The 21,286-nt window shown below is 41.1% G+C and overlaps 1 pseudogene; it reads right to left on the minus strand.

The window, feature by feature from the left end:
• Positions 1–14,415: 14,415 nt before the first annotated feature.
• Positions 14,416–21,286, minus strand: part of LOC114637676 — a 49,246-nt pseudogene continuing 42,375 nt past the window's right edge.

Below are 21,286 nucleotides of genomic sequence, written 5' to 3' on the forward strand. Positions count from 1 at the left end.
GTCATCTTTTTGTCACTTTTCTGCTTGGACAGACATTTTCCCATGGTGATAGAGCTCTCAGATACTGCTTCTCTGAGCAGTTTGTGCTTTTATTCCTTCAAGACTCTCTTCTGTTGTCCAAGCAAGAGACCAGTTGCTTCTTGTCTCTGCCAGATGTTTGTTTCTGAGAATGCGTATTTAATACTGATAGAGGAGACCTGGTAATAAAAGAAAGCAAACAAACCTCTACAGGGTCAGATGGGCCTTGATCAGAACAATTGAAAGACAAAAGCCTCTCCTGAGGAGTGGCTACTGTGTGTCCAGGTACAGGGGCTTGGGCTTCATAGGGCAGAAGAGGGAACTCTGGGACAGGAGTGTTTAATCATGGACATGTTCCTTAATGTTTCACAACTGAATGATTCTTGTGCATTTTCTAGTTACCGTGTTGGACTTCGTGAAGGCAGGTGTGCTTAACTTTATACTGAGTTGGGGTTTCTTAGCTTGTCTAAGGTTCTTAATTAGGTCATTAAGATTATTTATCTCACCTAAGGACACATGAAAAGAATCAGGGGTGTTTTCTCTCACTGATTGTTTTCTGTGGGAGGATGATGATGGAGGTGGGCCTCGGTCCTGTACCTAGGGGTTAAAGGGTGTCTATGTTGTGGGTGGATTTCATGTGCTGTAAAGAGATTTTTAACTTGATCTGCTCTGCTGGTTCAGTCATGTGATTGCTGCCATTTCCTTCTGAAGAAACCTTTGAAACAGGCATTAGACAGGGGGCTGTGAACTGTATAATGAGTTGGAGGATAGGGGACCCAGTAGACCCCCAGCCAGGTCAGCCATTGTCCTAATGTGGACTGAGTATCGCAGTGATTTGATCCAGGAGGACCTTGTGTATAACTTTTAAAAGACAGGTTAAAATGATGTATGAGGATAAGGAGAAATGGTGATATCAAGGGAAGGAGCCCAGTCAGAGCAAACTGAAAGCCCATTCTTAGGAAGACATTATCCACTAGATTTTTTTGGGGGTCTGGTCCTTCATTAAATTTTTGGGTACTGTTAACCCTTTGGGTTTGTTGGGTTTGTTGGTGCATAGCAGTATTGTTCCTGAAGTAAGGCACTAGCCTCCACAGTAGCAGTATGCAGGAGATCTAGCTCTCTTTAACTTTGGAGAACCACAGCAGGGAAGACTTGGCTCAGACTAGGCAAAGAACATGATAGAGAGGGAGGAGTGGGAAGGTGGGGATCTAGAGAGTGAGAGTGGGGAAATGTCGAAGTAAGAGGAGGGAGGGATGCAGGTCAGAGCATGATGTTTGGGAGAATTAGAGGATGCAAATCAAGGGATGAGGGGTTGGGGGGTTCTGGGGCACCAAGGGTAGGATGATAGGAGGATAGAAACACCAGGATCGAGGATGCATTAGGGACCATGCAGGACATTCACTATCCCATGTCCTCATCTTCTTCCTTTTCTAATGTCCCACTCTAAGGAGATCAATACGTCAGCCATTACTGTGACTCAGGATAAGGTAGGAATATACAGGACAGAGGGAGAGTAAAGGCTCAGTCTAAGTTCAGGCTAGATGGTTTGAAAGAATCTTTAGAAGTCTTCTGTCCCTGGGTACCACACAGGGGGAACAATATGGAACCAACTAACAATTTGATGGAAGACACATTACCCAGAGAAAGCCAAAGGGCCGCATGTATGCAGGGGACAGACGAACACAAGACTTCTTAGAGGTCCTGATGAAAGGACAAAAGAAACATTAGTTCTATGTCCTTGTCCAGGAGTGGACTGGACAAGGCTGGTCTAACACTGACACCTGTGCCTCAGAGGAGTCAAGATAATAATATCTGGGAATTCATTCTTCCCCATGTTCACTGTGGTTATCAATCCTAAGGCAACTGTGTTGAGGTGTCCTGTGCTTTCTTCACTAGCTTTGTCTAACTTAGCTCTCTGAGGACCTTGGCCCTCCCACACAACCCCCTGTAAATTGCATATATGACACTTAAAACATATATCTTGTCCCTGAATATCTCATCATTCAGAACACTTATCCCTGCAAATTCAGAGCAGACAGGAGGGTGCAGGATAGGCTATGACAGGAGCAGGCACATGAACCAGACAGGTGAATCCAGCAGTCTATCACCCATCAGAGCTGGCTTGCAGATTCTCCAAGCATAGGCTGGGGCCCTGGGCCCTGGTTTTCAGGACGAGGTCCCCATGTCTGCCACAGTATGTTTTAGTGGAATGAGGCCAGCCCTTATCCTCCCACAAGTAAGTGTTCTGGTGGAATCTGGGTTCCACTACTCACCCTGCTTCTCTATGAGGCCCACTGGAGTGTGTGTCCTTGAATAAGGTTCCTCAGCTCGGAAACTGTTCTTCAAAAGTGAAAGAGACTCTGTCCCATTTTCAGGAAGGCAGGTGTCAGAGAGCCACAGATGTACTTCCTCTAAACACTGGGAGTGGAAGTTGAACATTATTCAGGTTGTTTCCTGTTAAGTCACTGCAGATGCCTGGGCTGGAGGAGTCAGGCTGAGAGCTTCTTCCGGGTTTGCAGAAGCCCTGCCTGCCTGACCACAGGACTCATGTCTGAGCTTGGTTCAGTCCTCCATTAATGTGGAATCACAGGTTTGTCAAGAGGTCCCAGGTCAGCTATAGCTCCTGGATTCACCCCAGATTTGTGCTCTGGATCTCTGTGATTTTCTCCTTATATAGCCTTCCCAGTCACAGGCTGTTCGTTTCAGTAAATGTATCTTAGGCCACAAACCCTGTCTATTGTTGCTGTTGTTGTTGTTGTTGCTTTCTCCTGATGTCCCCTAAACATCAGATGCAGGATTTGATTCTCACCAAAACTGTATTCTTTCTCTGTAGGTGTGTGGTGTGTGTGCATGTTCATATGCAAGTGGACTCATTTGTGTGACCTGAAAGCTTAGGGATTTGGATAGTCCAGCTAGGCAGCTAACCCAGAGCACTTTCTGTTTTGCCTTTCTGAAACCTGGGATTACAAGCCTGTAACCATGCCCAGCAGGCATGTGTGAGGATGCTGGGGATCAGAGCACACGTCCTCAAGCTTGAATAGTCCGTGCTTTATCCACTGAGCCATCTCTCCATTCCCCAGCACCATCTTATCAACACTTCTGTTATCTGACTCACTGTGGCCAAGGAGTGTGCTGGTCCAGCCAGTCTCCTGGCTCTCTCCCCAGCATCCTACCTCTCCCTGCTGGTACTTTTGTCTGTTCTCAGTCTTGAAGCCAGAGTCACACATCTAATAGTGAATCAGTTTACATATCTTCCCCATTTATATCTTTCAGTCCTGCCTGTCTTGCTCTAAACGACAAAGAGATTCCTTCCAGTTTTTCACAGGGCTCTACACGACCCGCTCTTCCCTGCCCTGCCCACTTTCTGGTGATAATTTCTACTTCAAGCTTCTCACTTCCTCTGCCATGGGTTTGCTGCTCTACCTTCCTATTCCTTGAACACACCAGGAACGTGCTCACCTCAGGACCTTTGCACTGGCTTCACCATTGTCTTGGAATGATTTCCCACTTGTCAGAAGTTTGTTACCTGCTTTCTGCTGCCCTTCCAGAGTTACTCTCCTTTATTCTCCTGCTGACTCTTGTTAACACCCAACACCACATGGTTTTCTTTCTGTCATGTTGTCCTGCAGAGAGAATGGGAGCTCTTGGCCAACAGCACATGGTCTTTTGTCGTGATTGTTAAGGCCTGTATGTTTTAAGCTAGCTGTATTTGATAAGCTATTCAAGAAAACACTAAAATAATTTAAATTGTATAATTATGGGATAAAAACAATGCCAGGAAAGGTAATTAATTTACCACAAAATATCATGATTTGATTTATAATCTTAGTCTCTTTTGAGGTTTGGTTCCAAAAGTCTGAAAATCACACACACACTCCATGGACTTATAAAATCATTTCTAACATTTCTTTGACTGTGTAGACTTGAGACCAAAATAGAACAATAAATAAATTTAAAGATCATGGGTTTAAATAATCTAATAATATGTTTTAAGTAGGACTTGATAATATACATTTTTATATTTAGCCTGTATCTGTAAATAGTGTGTACTCTCATTTTCAAGTGCTCAAATATGTGTTGATCAACTGTTGTTTGACTTTTCTGGGGAGATGTAAAATTAGCATCTACCCCTAACTTCTTACCTTTCCACAGCACAAAAAATGATTCATTAAGCTCATCTTAAAGAATAGAAATGAATCTATTAGAGATAACTCATGGAACAATGGAAGACCACAGACATTCGCAGGAACCCCGTTTTCTTGAACTGGCCCCACCTGCTCTCTCACCAAACTCTTCATCCTTCGGCTCTGTGCCCCTGAATTGATGTAAACCTCGGTTCATAGCGCCACCTAGTGTGAGAGCAGCAGAAGTGACTCCAGGCTCACTCTGCTAGTTAATGGTTTTATGTACTGTCTGACCTTGTCCTTATCAGGGGTTCCGCTGGTTTGAGCACTGTCCATCTTGAGAGGCACAGACTGTTCCACTGCAGTCTGGCATGTGGTACAGCTAAATGCAGGCTGAAAGAGGGAGGAGACAAGGATTCAGAGGTCTGGTCTCTTTCAGCAGTTTATACACTGCCCAAACCAATTACGAGAGTCACATCTTGAAGGAAGCACTGCTCACTGGTTAAAGTAAATCAGACTTCCGATGTGACCAAGTTGACCAATACCACCATGAACCCATTGCGAATCCTACCACTAGATCTTATGGACAAGTTTATAGGATCGAGAATGACACAATGATGAAGAGTGATAAAGACATTGTTGGGCTGGATGGTGTTGGCACATGTCTTTAATTTCAGCACTCAGGCATCAGAGGCAAGTTGATCTCTTTGAGTTCGGTTCATCCTGGTATACAGAGTGAGTTCCAGGACAGCCAGGACTACATATTAAAACCTTGTCTCAAAAAGGCTAGGAAAAAAAAAAAAGAAAAAATTGATGCGAGTTTTCTAGGATTATTTGTTGTTAGTGAAAGACTACCCAGAACCAAAAATAGACTCGGGTACGACGCGATCCCCAAAGAAACTCCAGAGACCTCTTGCTGTAATAACATAAGTCAGGTTCTTTACTATACGAAGCTTCGGGTCGAAACGTGTCTCACATTGGAGACAGAGGATTCGACCCTGAGATCTAACAGCTCAGGATATTTAAAGATAAAGGTCGGGGGGAGGAAGAGGTTGTGGCACAGTCATATACAATTGGCTGTTTCAAACATCTGTAATGTGTGTAAACGGATCTCATGAGAACTGCCCCTGGTTTCTGTGGCCTTGGGACCCAGTGTGAATTTTATCTGAGCCAGCTCACCACCTGGCAGAATTTAATTAGCAAGTCCTTGGGCCCTTCGGTGGGAGTTTTTCCAGAGAAGGCTAAAACATCACAGGAACAGATGGGTGTTTCAATAATGTTCTCGTTCTTAAGGAATTTACCCTTGGGCACTTTCCCTATCTTCCACAGCTGGTGGATCTTTGGAGAACTCAATTGACCTTTGTTTCCCCGCATCTTCTGTGAGGGCCTTGGGTTAGCAAGTTAGGTGACTTATTTTTAACTATTTGTATTAGTGAATTGAGGCTTTCTGTTATACTATTTAACTAACTTAAAAAATACCTTTTCAGTTAGTATGGTTTTAGAAAAAGTCACAGTGTTTTTTTTTTTTAACCAAGAAATTACAATATAGGAAGAATATAAAATTAGATTAGATTTTACTAAATGGAAATAATATAATAATACTGGTCCATGAAGAAGAGGGGTATAAAGTACGCCTGGATTTACCAGATGTTCACTAGATTCTGACTTTTTTCAAGTATTTAATGTTTAGATTATATAAAACAAAGTTTCCATTAAAATGAAATACTTTGAAAATATACCCCCATTTTAATGGCAATCATGATCATTTTAGAATAAGAAGAGAATTAAAAATTTATTTTTAGATTAAAAATTTATTTATTTACTTTACATCCTGATTGTATTTCCCCTCCCTCCTACCCTCCCAGTCTCACCCTTACAAATCCTTCCTGAAACCTCCTCCATTTCTCCTCAGTATATGGGAAGTCCCCATTGAATACCACTCCACCCTGGGATATCCACTTGCAATAGGCCTAAGCCCATCCTTTTCACTGAGGCCCAACCATGCAGTCCAATTAGGGGGAGGGATCCAAAGACAGTCAACAGAGACAGAGTCCTCTCCAATTGTTAGTGGACTCACATGAAGATCAAGCTGTATATCTGCTACAAACATGTATGGGACCTAGGTCTAGCCAATGCATGGTCTTTGGTTGGTAGTTCCATCTCATCTCTCTGAGACCCTATGGTCCCAGGTTAGTAGACTCTGTAAGTCTTCTTGTAGTGTCCTTGACTCTTCCAGCTTGCTCAGTTCTATTCCTCACTCTTCCACAAGCCTACTAAGCACCACCTCATGTTATCTGTGGGTCTCCGTATCTCTTTCCATCCACTGCTAGTTGAAGCCTCTTAGGAAAAGTGATGTTAGGCTCCTATCTGCAAGGATAGCAAAGTATCATTAATAGTGTCAGAAATTGGCTTTCTTACATGGGATGTGACTCAAGTTGGGCCAATCATTGTATGGACATTCCTTCAATCTCTGCTCCATCTTTACCCCTGGATTATAAATAAATATACATAGCCTAAAAAATAAAGATTTTTTTGTTTATTAATAAGAGCAAAACACTTGACCTGTCAAGAGCCAAAGCTTTTGGGTTTTAATTTTGTAATGCTTTTCCTGAAATACACCAAATGTTTAAACATTCTAAGGTTGTAAGGAAGGACCAGGCTGGAAAACACAGCTATGTACACACCAGACCACTCCACCCTGCCCCAGTCAAGAAGCAGGACCTTTCTTCTTTCAGTTGTTACTATTGATGTTGAGTCACACAGATCAACACATTATAAGGACAGCAAAGCTACAACTGTTAACTTGACACAAAACAGTTTTTGTCAATGAGCATTTACATTTAAAAACAACAATAACAACAACAAACACAAAAATCAAAACAAAACAAACACAAAAACCTTTTCCCCAGCAGATGCCCTGTAAGCAGATAGTTGCCATTTATCATCTTTATAACATAGGATTCCCTTTATGTAGGACACTTAAAAATGAACCCTTAACCATCTTAACGTTCCATTTCAAGAAATTTACAGTTATAATAGGGTTTAATTATCATTAACCCAACATATAAACATGTACATACACTTCTTTCATCATGTAAAGTGTATTTCTTTTAACTTATTGGTTTATGTTAGATGAGTGTGTACTTTAAAGTCTCCATTTCTAAATACTTGTCCCTTTGGACTTATTAAACTACCCAGCACTTTCTGCAGTTTCAGGTGTCTCTTGTTGGCACCACCTCATTGTCTGTATTAAAGGGACACCAGTTGTGCAGGCTGCAGATCACATCTTTAGAGACAGAGCCCAGAGAAGGAATAATATTTGTTTCAAGAAAACTCAATACTGAGATATTTTATTCACTAACACTGTTTTTCATGCAAATGTGCCATTATCTGACTGAAGCAACCGGTCCTGACTGGTGTCCAGGTGGCTTGTCCTCTGGAGGAGCCAAGTTGAGAACCTCAGTTATGGAGGCTGTTTCAGTGCAGATTTGCTGTTGGCCATAGAAAGTCTGTTCTGTCAGGGCTTGTGTCTCAGCCCATCCTCACCAAATCAGTACGGAGACATGGGTCAGACAGAGCACTTGATGACCTTGCATTGCAGTAAGAAGACAGAGAAAGTGATGGGAGCTCATTTTAATACATTAACAATTTATGAAATCAAATGTAGTAGAGTTAAATATATATATAGTTTTAAGTTTTTCAATGTTCACTGTATAAAATGTACATTAACTACTGATATTTTATAATTTTTACTTATTTAACTCTAGGCTCCATGTGTCACATCTGACATACACATTTATTTATTTTTATTATTTTTATTTTTTGTACTTTGTTGTATTTTACTATTTTTCCATTTTATTGGTTATTTTATTCATTGACATCTCAAATGGTATCCCCCTTCACAGTTTCCCCTCCACAAACCCCCTATCTTTTCCTTTCTCACCCTGCCTCTATGAGGGTTCTCCCCCACCTGCCCCCCCACCTCCTGCCTCAGCACCCTAGCATTCCTCTACACTGACTGAGTCATGGAGCCTCCACAGGACTAAGGGGCTCCCTCTCAGTGATGGGCTATACTGCAATCCTCTGCTACATACCAACTGGAGCCATGGGTCCCCCCATGTGTACTCTTGGGTGGTGGTTTAGTCCCTGGGAGCTCTGGGGGTGCCTGGTTGGTTGCTGTTGTTCTTCCTTTATGGGTTGCAAGTCCTTCCAGCTCCTTCAGTCCTTGCCATAACTTCTCCATTGGGGGTCCCATGCTGTGCTCAGTCTGATGTTTGGCTGGGAGCATTCTCATCTGTATTGGTTAGGCTCTCTCACAGCCTCTCAGGGGACAGCTATACCAGGCTCTTGTCAGCAAGCACTTCTTGGCATTAGCAATAGTGTCTGGGTTTGGTGTCTGCAGATGAGATGGATCTCTAGGTGGGGCAGTGTCTGGATAAGTCCATTTGGTTCATAACTTCTGTTAGTTTCACTGTGTCTGTTTAGTTCTGTTTCCATTATTTGTTCATTGATGGGAGTGGGGTGTTAAAGTCTCCTACTATTATTGTGTGAGTATTTTGAGCTTCAGTAATGTTTCTTTTTACAAATGTGGGTGCCCTTGCATTTGGGGGCATATACGTTCAGTATTGAGTGTTCCTCTTGGTGGACTTTTCCTTTGATGAGTAAGTAGATTTCTTCTCCATCTTTTTGATAACTTTTGGCTGAAAGTCTATTTTATTGGATACTAGAATTGCTACTCCAGCTTGTTTCTTGGGAACATTGTCTGAAAATTTTTTTTCAGGCTTTTACTTTGAGGTAGTGTCTGTGTTTGTCACTTAGGTGTGTTTCCTTTATGCAGTAAAATGCTGCTGTTTTTTTACTATCCAACCTGTTAGTCTATGTCTTTTTATTGGGAAAATGAGTCTATTGATGTTGAGAGATATTAAGGACCAATAATTGTTGTTTCTTCTTATTTTTGTTGTTAGAGGTGGAATTATCCTTCTGTGGTTCTCTTGTTTTGAGTTTGTTGTGAGATTAGTTTCTTGCATTTACTTGGGTGTAGTTTCCCTCCTTGTGTTGGTGTTTTCCTTTTATTACCCTCTATAGGGCTGGAATAGTAGATATATATGGTTAAATTTGTTTTTGTCATTAAGTATCTTGGTTTCTCCCTCTGTGATAATTGAGAGTTTTTACTAGGAATAATAGCCTGGGCTCGAATTTTAGTTGTCTTTGGATCTGTATGACTTCTGCCCAAGATCTTCTTGCTTTTAGAGTCTCTGGTGAGAAGTGTGGTGTAATTTTGATAGGTCTGCCTTGATATGTTACTTGACACCTTTCTCTTACTGCTTTTAATATTCTTTCTTTGTTTTGTGCATTTGGTGTTTGGCTTATCATGTGACGGGGGAATTTCTTTTCTGGTTCAATCTATTTGGAGTTCTTGTAGGCTTCCAGTATGTTTATGGGCATAACTTTCTTTAGGTTAAGGAAGTTTCCTTCTATAATCTTGTTGAAGATATTTACTGACCCTTTAAGTTGTGAACCTTTGCTACCTTCTATACCTATTATCCTTAAGTTTGTTCTACTCATTGTGTCCTGGATTTCCTGGATGTTTTGTGTTAGGAGCTTTCTGCACCTGAAATTCTCTCTTCTATCTCTTGCATTGTGTTGGTGATGCTTGCATCTATGATTCCTGTTCTCTTTCCTAGGTTTTTTATCTCCAGGGTTGTCTCCCTTTGTGCTTTCTTTATTGAGTCTATTTCCATTTTTAGATCCTGAATGGTTTTGTTCAATTCCTTCACCTGTTTGGCTGTGTTTTCCTGTAATTTGTTAAGGGAATTTTGTGTTTCCTCTTTAAGGGCTTCTACCTGTTTACCTGTGTTCTCTTGTATTTCTTTAAGAGAGTTATTTATGTCCTTCTTAAAGTCCACTATCATCATTATGAGATGTGATTTTAAATCTGAATCTTGCTTTTCTGGTGTGTTGGAGTATTCAGAAGTTGCTGTGGTGGAAGAACTGGGTGCTGATGATGCCAAGTTGCCTTGGTTTGTTGCTTATTTTCTTACACTTGCCTCTTGCCATCTGGTTATCTCTGGTGTTTGCTGGTCTTGCTGTCTCTGACTGTAGCTTGTCCCTCCTGTGAGTCTGTGATATTAGGTGTGTCAGCACTCCTGGCAGACCAAATCTCTCTGGGCAGGATTTGGATGTGGAGAGCTGTGGCACAGGGTTAGCTCAGTGGCAATGATGGAAACCAGAAATATCCTGTCCCAGGCTGCTCCATGGTTTCTGTGTTCTTTGGGCTCTGGCTGGGTTCTACTTGTACCAGGTATAGGAGGAGTAGTAGTGGTCTCACCTGTAATCTTAGGTCTGTCAGCATTCCTGGGAGGCCAGCTCACTCCAGGTGGGATTGAGGTGTGGAGAACTGCAGGGTTAGCTGCAGGTGCAGATGGAAACCAGAAGGATCTGCATCTCCTCTGACATAAACATTTAAGAACCATGTTTGATAACTCAATGTGTCCTATCTGTCATACACATTTAAAAAATTTAATTGACAGTCCAGTGTGTCATATCTGTCACACACATTTAAGAACCTTCATTAACAGCCCAGTGTGTCATATCTGTCATAAGTGTTTAAGAATCTTGGGTTTCTCTGTCATTGCCTTATTTGTTTAGTTTAAGGTATGTCTAAATTCCAGATGAAGTCAATTATCACAGAAAGGAAGCTCAAAACTTGGAATTATTCAATAAAACCCTAGAAGATTCTGGATAAGACATCTGGGCTGAAGCTGCCCACATATGACCTAGTAAGGGCAGGAGTTAGAATGAGGAAAATACTGTATTCCAAGAGGGAAAGAGAAGCAGGCAAAAAGATCCACACAGCAGAACTAGCACACCTGCAGAGTCAAGAGGAAAGATGGATGACACTAAGAAGCTGCCTAATTACTCTGTCCATAGGTCTGGCAGGGAGGGATACAGAAGCATGATCTAGAGGGAAAGCTTTGTAGCCTGGGGAAAGAGACTGGCAGGGCTGTGCTCTGGGTAAGCACACAGGCTTGCAAGCCTCAAGTGTGACTGCAACTTTTGGTGAGATAAATCCTCTGGGAGATGTGTAAGCAGTGGAGAGGAATCCCATTTTGTCTTTCCCTTATAAAGATTAAAATTTTTTTTTGTGTGTGATTGAATGTGCAACTGTGTATGTGTGACTCTTAAGTACAAAATAGGATGTTGGATCCATGGGTTTGGTGTTATACACAGTTGTGAACTGCCTGAATTGAGTACTGGGAGTAGGACTCTGACCGTCTCAAGAGCAGCTCCTAATCACTGAGCCTTCTGTTCAGTCATCTGGTCTACCATTGCATATCAGTTTCTTTTATTTTTATTGGATATTTTCTTTATTTGCATTTCAAATATTATCATCTTTCCAGGTTTTCCCCATCCCATCTCCCCTCCACTTCTTCTATGAGGGTGTTCCTCCACCCACCCACCCACCCACCCCCACACCCACACTTCTGCCTTCCTGTCTGTGGGTCCCTGTTCTGGAAGGCTTTTCATGAAGATCTCCGGCCCAGTTGGGTGTGGGGGTTAAGGCTAAGAGCTGCACATGTCTGTCTGCACTGAGCTTGTCTGGGCTGGGCTGGTAAGATGCCGGCTAGCTAGCAAGGAGGGGAGGGTCCTGAAGGCACTTCGGGAGAGCAGATCTCTTCCCAACTGTTACAGCTCTTGCAACAGAAACTCTCAGACAGTGGGTTGATTCTCACACTCTTTTACTTCTCCTGAATAGGGCTCTTATATACAGTTTTGGGGTGGGTTAGGGTCTGGCAGCAAATAACCCCTACTGGCTTGGTCTGAGAGCTTGAAGATACCATGACTGATGGCCATAAACCTCTCTGTGGGAGGGGCTGTGGAGGGCTGAAGCTAAGTGAAAGGAGCCAGGGGCCCAGGAGCAAAGCTGAACACCTTCCATCCCATTAGGGTCTGGGGTTCGAGGCCTGTGCTCGACCAGGCACCCAGCTGCCTCTCACAGCCCATGGCCCCATACCTGCCTTCACATTCCCCTATACTGGGGCATCAAGGCTTCACAGTACCAAGGGCCTCTCCACCCATTGATGCCTGACAAGGCCATCCTTTGCTCATATGTGGCTGGAACAAAGTGTCCCTCCACACCCATCAGTTTCTTAAGCTGTGACTCACACCTCCATATGGGATGATGTAACCAAATGTGTCCCTTGCAAATTCATCACAAGAACAGAAGACGTGTGCATGTGCAAATGCCCAAGATTAATTTACAATGTGCACTGAATCTGAGGTGCTTCTGTCATTGAGTCCCATGTTGCATAATGTGACTTCTCTACATTTGTTTGACCAGACATGCATTTTATTTATTTGTATATTTACTTTTATTTTTTTATTGGCTATTTTATTTATTTACATTTCTGATGCCTTACCCTTTCCCCATTTCCCAATCTTAGAAACCCCCTATCCCATTTCCCCTCCTCCTTTTTGCTTTTATACCATTTTAATTACGTGCAAGTATTAAGGTCAGTTCTAGGTTGAGGAACTAGCAATATAATATATGCAAATAGTCAAGAAATAAGTAAGACAATAAACACAAATAGTTAAAGAACAAGCAAGCCAATAAACAAAATTCTGTGAACACTCCTATGATCACTGTTTTTAGGGGCTTATCAGGCTTATCAGGACCAAAATATCTGATCCAACTTCCCTGTGCTAGCCCAAAGATATTTTCATGTCTGAATCCTACTTCCTTGTTCTAGTCTAAAATTTAGATTCCTGCCTGAAACTACTTCTTTGTCCTAGCCTAATGTCAGATTCCTGCCTGAAGTCCACTTCCTTGTCCTTGGCCAATATCATATTCCTGCCAAACAGCCCGTTTCCTTGTCTATGGCCCATGTCAGATTCTTGTCAAGCAGCTTCAAAAGCTCTCCACCCCCTTTTTTATTTCATAAACAAGACTTAGCATATCTTAGGTTGTTCTGACAAGAATGCCTTCCTTACCTGTAATGGAATATGCATTATCAAAAGCAATGCATCTCTGTCTTAGGTTGGTAAGGCTCTGTGCAGAATCTTACCTGTTCTTGGCTTGGAACCTTTTAAATTAATAACTCTGTCTGGGGGTCCATTTTCAGTTCAAGCCATGGACTTTGGCTGCCAACATGTTGATGTTGTTAAAGACAAACATTAACAAAATGGGCAGGAATAAAAGTATTCCAGGACAAAAAGGGCTAGCACGATTAAGCTATATATGCTATTCTTGAAGCTTGACCAAAATAGAAATACTGACCTCAGATCATGGGTAATTTTATCTGGAATATCTACCACATCAACACTCAGCATAGCAGCATTCTTGAAATTCATAAGCTCACTATGCAAAGATTAAACATCCAGAGAGGTGTGAGAATTATCCCAAATACACTGCAAGTGTCTTTAAACCTTTTCCTAATTATAATGATACCACTGTAAATTTTAGAACTAACATGAATCCAATGGTATTTGGCACGACACTCACTCAAGATGGCTCCTTCCTCTTAAACTCTGAACCTCCTTCCAATAATTTGAATAGGATAAAAAGTATCAATTCTTTCTTCCAAATGCCTATCAAAATCATCTTGTATATTAAACACATTAGTAACATTTTTTGTTAAATGATTGACAAAGTAGCTGTCTTAACTTCTTGTGTCGAAGCATTTGCAGAAGCAGTGGTGCTAGAAATTAATGTAATTAAAACTGTTATACCAGCAATAATGAAGCATACTACCCTCTTGCTTCTGCTTAACTCCTTATTCACTTCTTCCAGTACTAGCAAGCTATTTTCAGAATACCAAGGTTCTGTGAAACTCAGGGCAATAAAACATCTGAGGAACAACATGTATTTTAAAAGCCCCCTTTCTTTCCTATTCATAAGACATTTTCTTTCCAGGGAGAACTATTATCTCTTTGTTTCAATACTCAGGAACCCCAGTCCTGCTTGTATCATGGTGGGTCAGGTTGGCTTGAGGGTAGTCACTTTGATCATCAGAGCAGGGTGGAGAAGACCTGAATAGACTTTTTGGCCCCATTGTTTTTTTTTTTTTTTTCCTGAGTTGCTCAACTGACATGACCATTTGTCTGGGGAAGCCAAGGGAGAGCATGTGGATCCCCAATTGGTATCTTGGAAACAGTGCTATCAGATAGGAAACTCACATGGCCACTGGTTACAGATGGAGAAACAAAGGGCCAAAGGAAGTTCAGGTAGAGTGGGGACTCTAAGGAGAATGCAAACCCTTCAGCCACTAAGATGTCAGGATCTCAAAAAGATACCGAGTGACTTCTCAGAGAGGTCCATGATCAAGTGAGGATGGATCTCCTTCAGAGCTTGGTAGAACTGGTCTTTGCAGGCTCGACTCCAGGATCGGCTGAAGCTGAAGAGCTTCCTCATCTTGTCTTGGTTTGTGGTCTCAGCCCGCACTGCCTCATAGGAATCTTCACTCAGCACCAGATTATGCAGCTTGTCCAAAAGAGGATCCACTGATGTCACTCGGGCCACCAGCTGCTCCCGATGCTGGTCCACAAAATGTAGCAAGTAAGGAGCTTCTAAGGATAAAGATGAGAAAGGCACTAAGAAAGGAAATGCTCCTTCTGGGTTTCTGACTGGCTGCCCACTTCTTGCCTTTTTTGCTACCCTCTTGCTTCTGCTTAACTCCTGATTCACTTCTTCCAGTACTAGCAAGCTTTTTTCAGAATACCGAGGTTCTGTGACACTCAGGGCAATAAAACATGATCTTTTCTTCTGTACCCCCTGGCTCCCTTTTCCCTCTGGAAGGCCAGTAGGAAAATAGCATTATATTCTTGAGGCAAGGTATCAGTATGACACTCTGCATAACCAGGAGGTGGGGTTCTTGCTGGGGTATTCAGTTTGGTGTGAGTAGAGGTGTTGTCACCATGGTAAGCATCAAGGTGAGTGAGAGGAACTCTGCTTGAGCATAAGCCTCTCCTATACTCTGGTGAGGTTTGCAAACTGAGGCTCCCTCCTTTCTTTCTGCCCTTCTCTCAAGGATCAAATTATATACCAGCAGAATAGTATTGGCTTCTCTGGCTTCTTAGAGTTTTTACTAACCTGGAGAAACCCTGGGTAGTGCATGTCTGATGTCTCCTGGAAGAAAAGAGAGAGGAAGCATTCATTTGTAATGATGTCCATATCAACACTCAGTGCATTCTGTGAAACTCCTACCGATGCTTGGGATTTTGAGAATGAACTACAGACATTCTCATATAATCTGGAAGGTGAACAGTTCCTCAGTTATCCAGGGCATCTTAGGCCTTAGCCTATCATCATAGAGAGAATAGACCTGGGAATGAGCAATAGGCACTTCTCCCACATGACCTCAGACTCAATTTTAATCCTTGATGGAATTCCTTTCGGACAACAATCAAGTCTCTTGAGAGATGGCTTAAATCATTTTGGTAAAAAAAAAAAAACATCTTTTTGTCTTTGTTTGTTTTTTTGTACACTCATAAATGACAAAATTGTATCCTGGATTTGATGGTAAAATTAACATGAAGCAATACAGAGCACAGGAGAATAGTGAATGAATTTCATCCACATGTGAATGTGATTAATAAACTGTAGCTCATGAATAAGCCTCAAGGGATTGAGAGGTACCTACATCAGCTATCTCTAACAGTTTATGGAAGTCAGCTCATGGACTTGTAGTATTTGGAAGCCCTGGTTCCATTTGTATGAAGAAAGGATGATATGGGATACAATTCATGCTAGGTGGACCTTCTTGGTGCATTCTGAGCTATAGATAAACTGCAGCATCTAATGAAGAAAGTGACAGAGTGACCATGAGTTTTAGAACCAAGATGTAATAATGGGGATACAAGTGGGTCACAATTATAATCTCCTAATATCTTAATACACTTCCATATGGAAAGGAATAGATCTTAATGAGTCCCAAAGAACAGAATTAAGAAAAACATGTGGGGGCTGGGTATGGTGGCACACGTCTTTAATCCTAGCATTTTCAAGATTGAGGGAAGTAGATCTCTGTGAGTTCAAAGCCTGGGCTTTTTACACAGAGAAACACTGTCTAGAACTACCACACATGTCCCCCAAAAAGCAGGGAAAATGTTGGCTTAATATAAAGAAAAATAGCATACTTGATTCTATCAGCTAAGGGTCACACTACAATATGTGTATGAACAGCATTTTACTTTTTCAAACCTCTTGCTCATTACTCATTCTGATTTTTCAGTTACATGTGAAGAAGTTCAGAGTCATGTGTTAAGTCATACTCTAAGACTGCCTGATGAGTAAGTGCTGGGGTGAGGTTCCATTCCTGGCAGGATTCTGGTACAGGTCAATTCCTCCCCACCCCCGATGGCGCACCCAGGTGAAGGAGGAGCAAAGACTTTTCTTTGAATATATATGCAGTTTTTTGTAGCATCTCAGGTTCAGGATCCACCATTATTTGACAACTGACAAGGACTGGTCATCCTCAGAGTCACTGACTGGAGAAGCTTGGTTTTTGGCATTGTGGGGAATAGATTAGAAACTGTATTGTTAATGCACTTGAGAAGTGCCACTATTTTTACTTGTCTATGTCATCTTGAAAATATGAATGAGTTAAAATAACAAACAATAAGACCTACAAACAAATCAAAATTAAGTACAGAATACCTAACCAAAGAAATGAAAGGTCTGTACAACAAAAACTATCTATCAGACATTTATTAAAGTAATAAAGTGAGGAAGGCCTTAGAAGATGGACCAATACCTTTGATATCTATGCACAACGCTTAGAAGAATCAATATTGTGAAAGTAGCCAGCCTATTAGAAGAACTCTATATATTCAGTGCAGTCCCAATCAATATTCGAGAGACACAATTCACTGACAGAGGATGAAAAGTTCTGAGATACATGTGTAACTACTAGAGATAAAGCATGTCTAAGGTAATGGTCAACAAAAGAAGTGTGTGGGAAGTGTCCTCCTACCTCATTTCTAATTAATATTTCAGACATGGTACTAAAACCAGCCACTGTGTTGGCAGAAAACAACCACACAGGTTAATTGAATAGAATAGAGGACTGAGATAAATCTATACAAGCACATCAGTCTGGAGACTGATGAAGAAGGCAAAAATATACTCTGGGCAAAAGACAATGGTCAAGAAATGGTACTGGGAAACCTAGATGGTAAAATATGGATGAATTCACCTATATGTTTATTTGTCACCTTTTAAAATTCAATTGCAAAATATCTAAAACTTACAGGAAAGAATCAACTCTGAAACTGGTAGAGTAATAAATAGGGAGTAGTTTTCAACATAGTAGCATAAGTTAGGATTTGCCTGAATAAGACTCTAGTAGCACAGAAAGTAAAACCATTAGAGGAATTGTCAAATTGTATCTCACCACTCTGAAACAGTTCTCTACAACAAATAAAACATAGGTGAGTAAAGATGTAGGTGAGAATAGGAAAGACTGTTTCCTAGAAAACATCTCACAAAGGATTTGTTACCAGAATATACATGGAACTCAGGAACCTAAACAAGAATTTACCCAGTTGTAAGGTGGGATCATAGGAGTAACAAGAGAATTATCACAAGAGGAAACACAGGGCTAGGGAATAGTTAGCTATTAGAAAATCACAAGTTAAAATTACTTATGATTCCTTCTAATCCCTTGACAATATCCAGTATCAAGGAAACAATTGATAATGAATGTTGGAGTGGCTATGGGAAAAAGAAAACTTAAACAACTCCAGAAGTAGTTCATGCCAGAGCAGCCCGTGTGGAAATAAATATGTAGGTTCCTGAAAACTAGAATTAGAACTACCCTAAAACTCAGCCTTACACTCCTGGTAATGTATCAAACTGAGAGGCCAAACCTTTTAAATTCAGATTACAGTTTAGAGAACTCGAACTCAGATAAACTATCAGGCTGGTATCTAGCATTAGATTGTAAGTTATTCCCCCAACAAAACTGGAGCCTCGCTCCAGTTTCTAAGCTAACTCCAACAAGACCAGGGTCTCCAGGTTAATCTCTCCCAACAAATCCAGCATTTCCAGTTTAATTCCCAACAAGCCCACACCTGGTGATGACCACCAATGCAGAAGGAAGCAAAAGAAGTTTATAGTCAGACTTTCAATAGCAGCCAATAATGCTAAAGGCCGTAGTAGGTTTCCAATTAGATGCTTGCCAAGCTAGAAAAACTCACCCTTGTTTCTTGCTTTCTATAAAGCCTTACTCCTATAGAAATTCGGTGTCTTCTCCATCACATCCATCCTGTGCAACAGTGGTGGGCTGAGGGATCTGAGCCAGCTTGAATAAAGTCCCTGTTGTGATTTGCATTTGATTGGCCCCTGTCTGTTTTTGGAGGTTCTTTACACTTCCTTGGCACTACACAACAAAATTTATATTCTACAGTGGAGACATTACACAACCATGCTCCTTGTACTTCTGTTCCCAATAGCTAGAAAATGCAATCAGCTTAGATGTCCATCAACAGATGATTAGATAACAGATATATGGCACATTCATACCATGGGATTTGACTGAGCTGTGAAGAAAATGGCATTATTATAGGTGTATAAACTAGGAAAGATATCAAGCAAGACAATTCATGTCCAGAAGTAAAGAACACATTGCACATGTGAAGCTTCTGGACCTCCTGAAACCAGAAAACAAGAAATGGAATTTGACCTAAGGAACAGAAAAAAGGACACTAGGAGATTGGTAAAATGTAGGTAGATTAGAAACCTAATATTTGGTAACTATAAAAAACACCAAACAAGGCTTGAAATGGAAATGCTAGAAGTAATGAGATTCAAAACAAAATCCTAATTTCAAATGTGGGATACCTCCTTTGGAATTTGTAGGCAGGGAAGTCCTGGAGGTCCCTAAGACAGTACAGTCTTATGCCACTCTGATTAGTTTCCTAGAAGAACTAGAAGATAAGGCATTATTTTTGAATAAACCACACCTCTTAGACATGCAGTATAGAGAATTCTAGCTGAAGGTGAGTTGGAAGCTTTCTTCCTGTTTTAAGCTCTCAGGCTGCTGAGGAAGCAAAGGCATCAACAACAGTCTGACCCACCTGTGGTCTCTGTGATCATAAACCAACCTGCCAAGGTGGTCCCTCTGCAGCACAGTGGCACAAACATGATGGTATCAATAACTAGTTCCATGATTCTGACTCCAAAAGGTAGACTTGATCGCTAGCATTATAAATCTTGTAAAACAAATAAACCAACCCAGGTCTGTAGAACTCTTAGACACTTGAGAAGCTACTCTTGCTGCTTATCTAAATGGACATAGTACTAATGCCCTTCTAAATATCTGTTTATACCATAGACAAAAGTTACTTTCAGTCATCATCAGAAAAGTCTTCCTTTGGTGTGAATGGAGGTGACTGTACATACTTATGGCCATAAAGGAGGCTGAGAAAAAAAGTATGGGTAAATACTCATCCCTGAAATTAAGTCATTTATATCACCTCACTAAGTCTTAAGTAACATTGTGGAAGGAGAATTAGAGGGAGTACAGTAACATACTGTATGGAGAAGGCTTGTGAAGTGCTTTCTTATAAGCAGGATATTTCCATGGCTATCATGAACTTATAGCACCCACACTTCCTGTCTCTGGACCCTCACTAGTTGAGCTTGTCTATCAATCAGCTACCCAAGGGGTAGCATCTCACAGGACAGTACACTTACTGTTTTTTAAATTACTGCCAAATATTAAATTATGGGATATGGGAAGGTAAAAATTTTATCTGTATACATGTTAGTGAGACCACTATATTCTTCAGGATAGTACAAAACTCTTTGTCACACAGATGGTCCAAATTAAACTCTGTGATTCTTCAGGATAGTACAAAACTCTTGGTCACACAGATGGTCCAAGTTAAACTCTGTGAGACGAAGAAATCTCTTTTGAATGTGATAAAGAGATTTATAGAAAAGAAGTAGAGCTGGCAGGAGTAGGAGGCAGAGAAGAGAGGAGTTTTCTTTCTTTTGCTTTTTTACTTTTTTAAGGTGGAGTGACTAGAATGAATTATATGTGAGTACAAAATTGTTAAAAATAATTTATCAATACATATTATGTTTAGATTTAATATTGAGTATCTAATGTTGGCAAAATCCCTTCACTGTAAACATGAGCTATTATGTGAACTGGAGCCAGATCTTTGTGCACCTCAATCTGTCACTTCCAGGGCAGTGGGAGCAGAAATTCCATATAGGATTGAGAAAATGTGGCTTAGGACGTGTGGTGCTTTGTGATGATGCATTCCTAAAAAATGATCATGTGTTGAAGGACTGGTCCTGCAGCAGTATTCAAGAGTGACTGTCCTGAGGGGTGTGAGTCTATGAATGAAGCCATACACCAATGTTCTCATCATGGAGTGAGTACTGAGAATAGAATGAGAACCACATAAAAGTGTACAGTTGGAGAAGGAGGACAGTCACTGGTCATGTCTCAGAGAGAATGTAGTGTATGGACTTCCTCTTCTTATCTTCTTACCTCCACTTCCTCCTCTTTTTCCCAGTTCATCTTTCTCTCTGTCTCTCTCTCCCCTTCTTTTTCCTTTTGAGATACCACACAAACAGCCTTCTCTCCTTCTCCTCCCACTTCCATGAAATCCTGTTTCACATCAGGCTCAAAGAGACAGGGGCAGCTGACTATAGATGGAAACTTGGTTCTAAGACCTTGAATCAAAGGAAAACTTTCGTCTTCTAAAGTTTTTTTTTCATATATTTTTTATAACTGTGAAGAGCTGACTAACACATTATCATACTTTAAACTGTTCTCCTGACACCTTTTATTGATCTAGAAAACCACACGATTGATCTATTTTGTGGCATCAAGAAATAATAATACACCTCTCCTTAATCATTGCCTTTCTTCAACTCTTAGGGTCTCTGGTCTTAAACTAATTTTACCTGGTTTCAGGAAGGCTTCCCATATGAGATTCATATGCCTCTTGTCTCTGATTTGCAGCTTAATCTCTGAACGCATGTGTCCAACGTAGATCTCAGAGAAGAGCTGGGATTCCCCCGGGCTTCGGTAACACAGTTCGAGTTCCTGGAGGTAGAGACATAGAGATAGATAGATGAATGATAGATAGATAGATAGATAGATAGATAGATAGATAGATAGATAGAT

The sequence above is a fragment of the Grammomys surdaster genome, unplaced genomic scaffold (assembly GCF_004785775.1).
Source record: "Grammomys surdaster isolate TR1022 unplaced genomic scaffold, NIH_TR_1.0 125368, whole genome shotgun sequence".
NCBI classification, from domain to species: Eukaryota; Metazoa; Chordata; class Mammalia; order Rodentia; family Muridae; genus Grammomys; species Grammomys surdaster.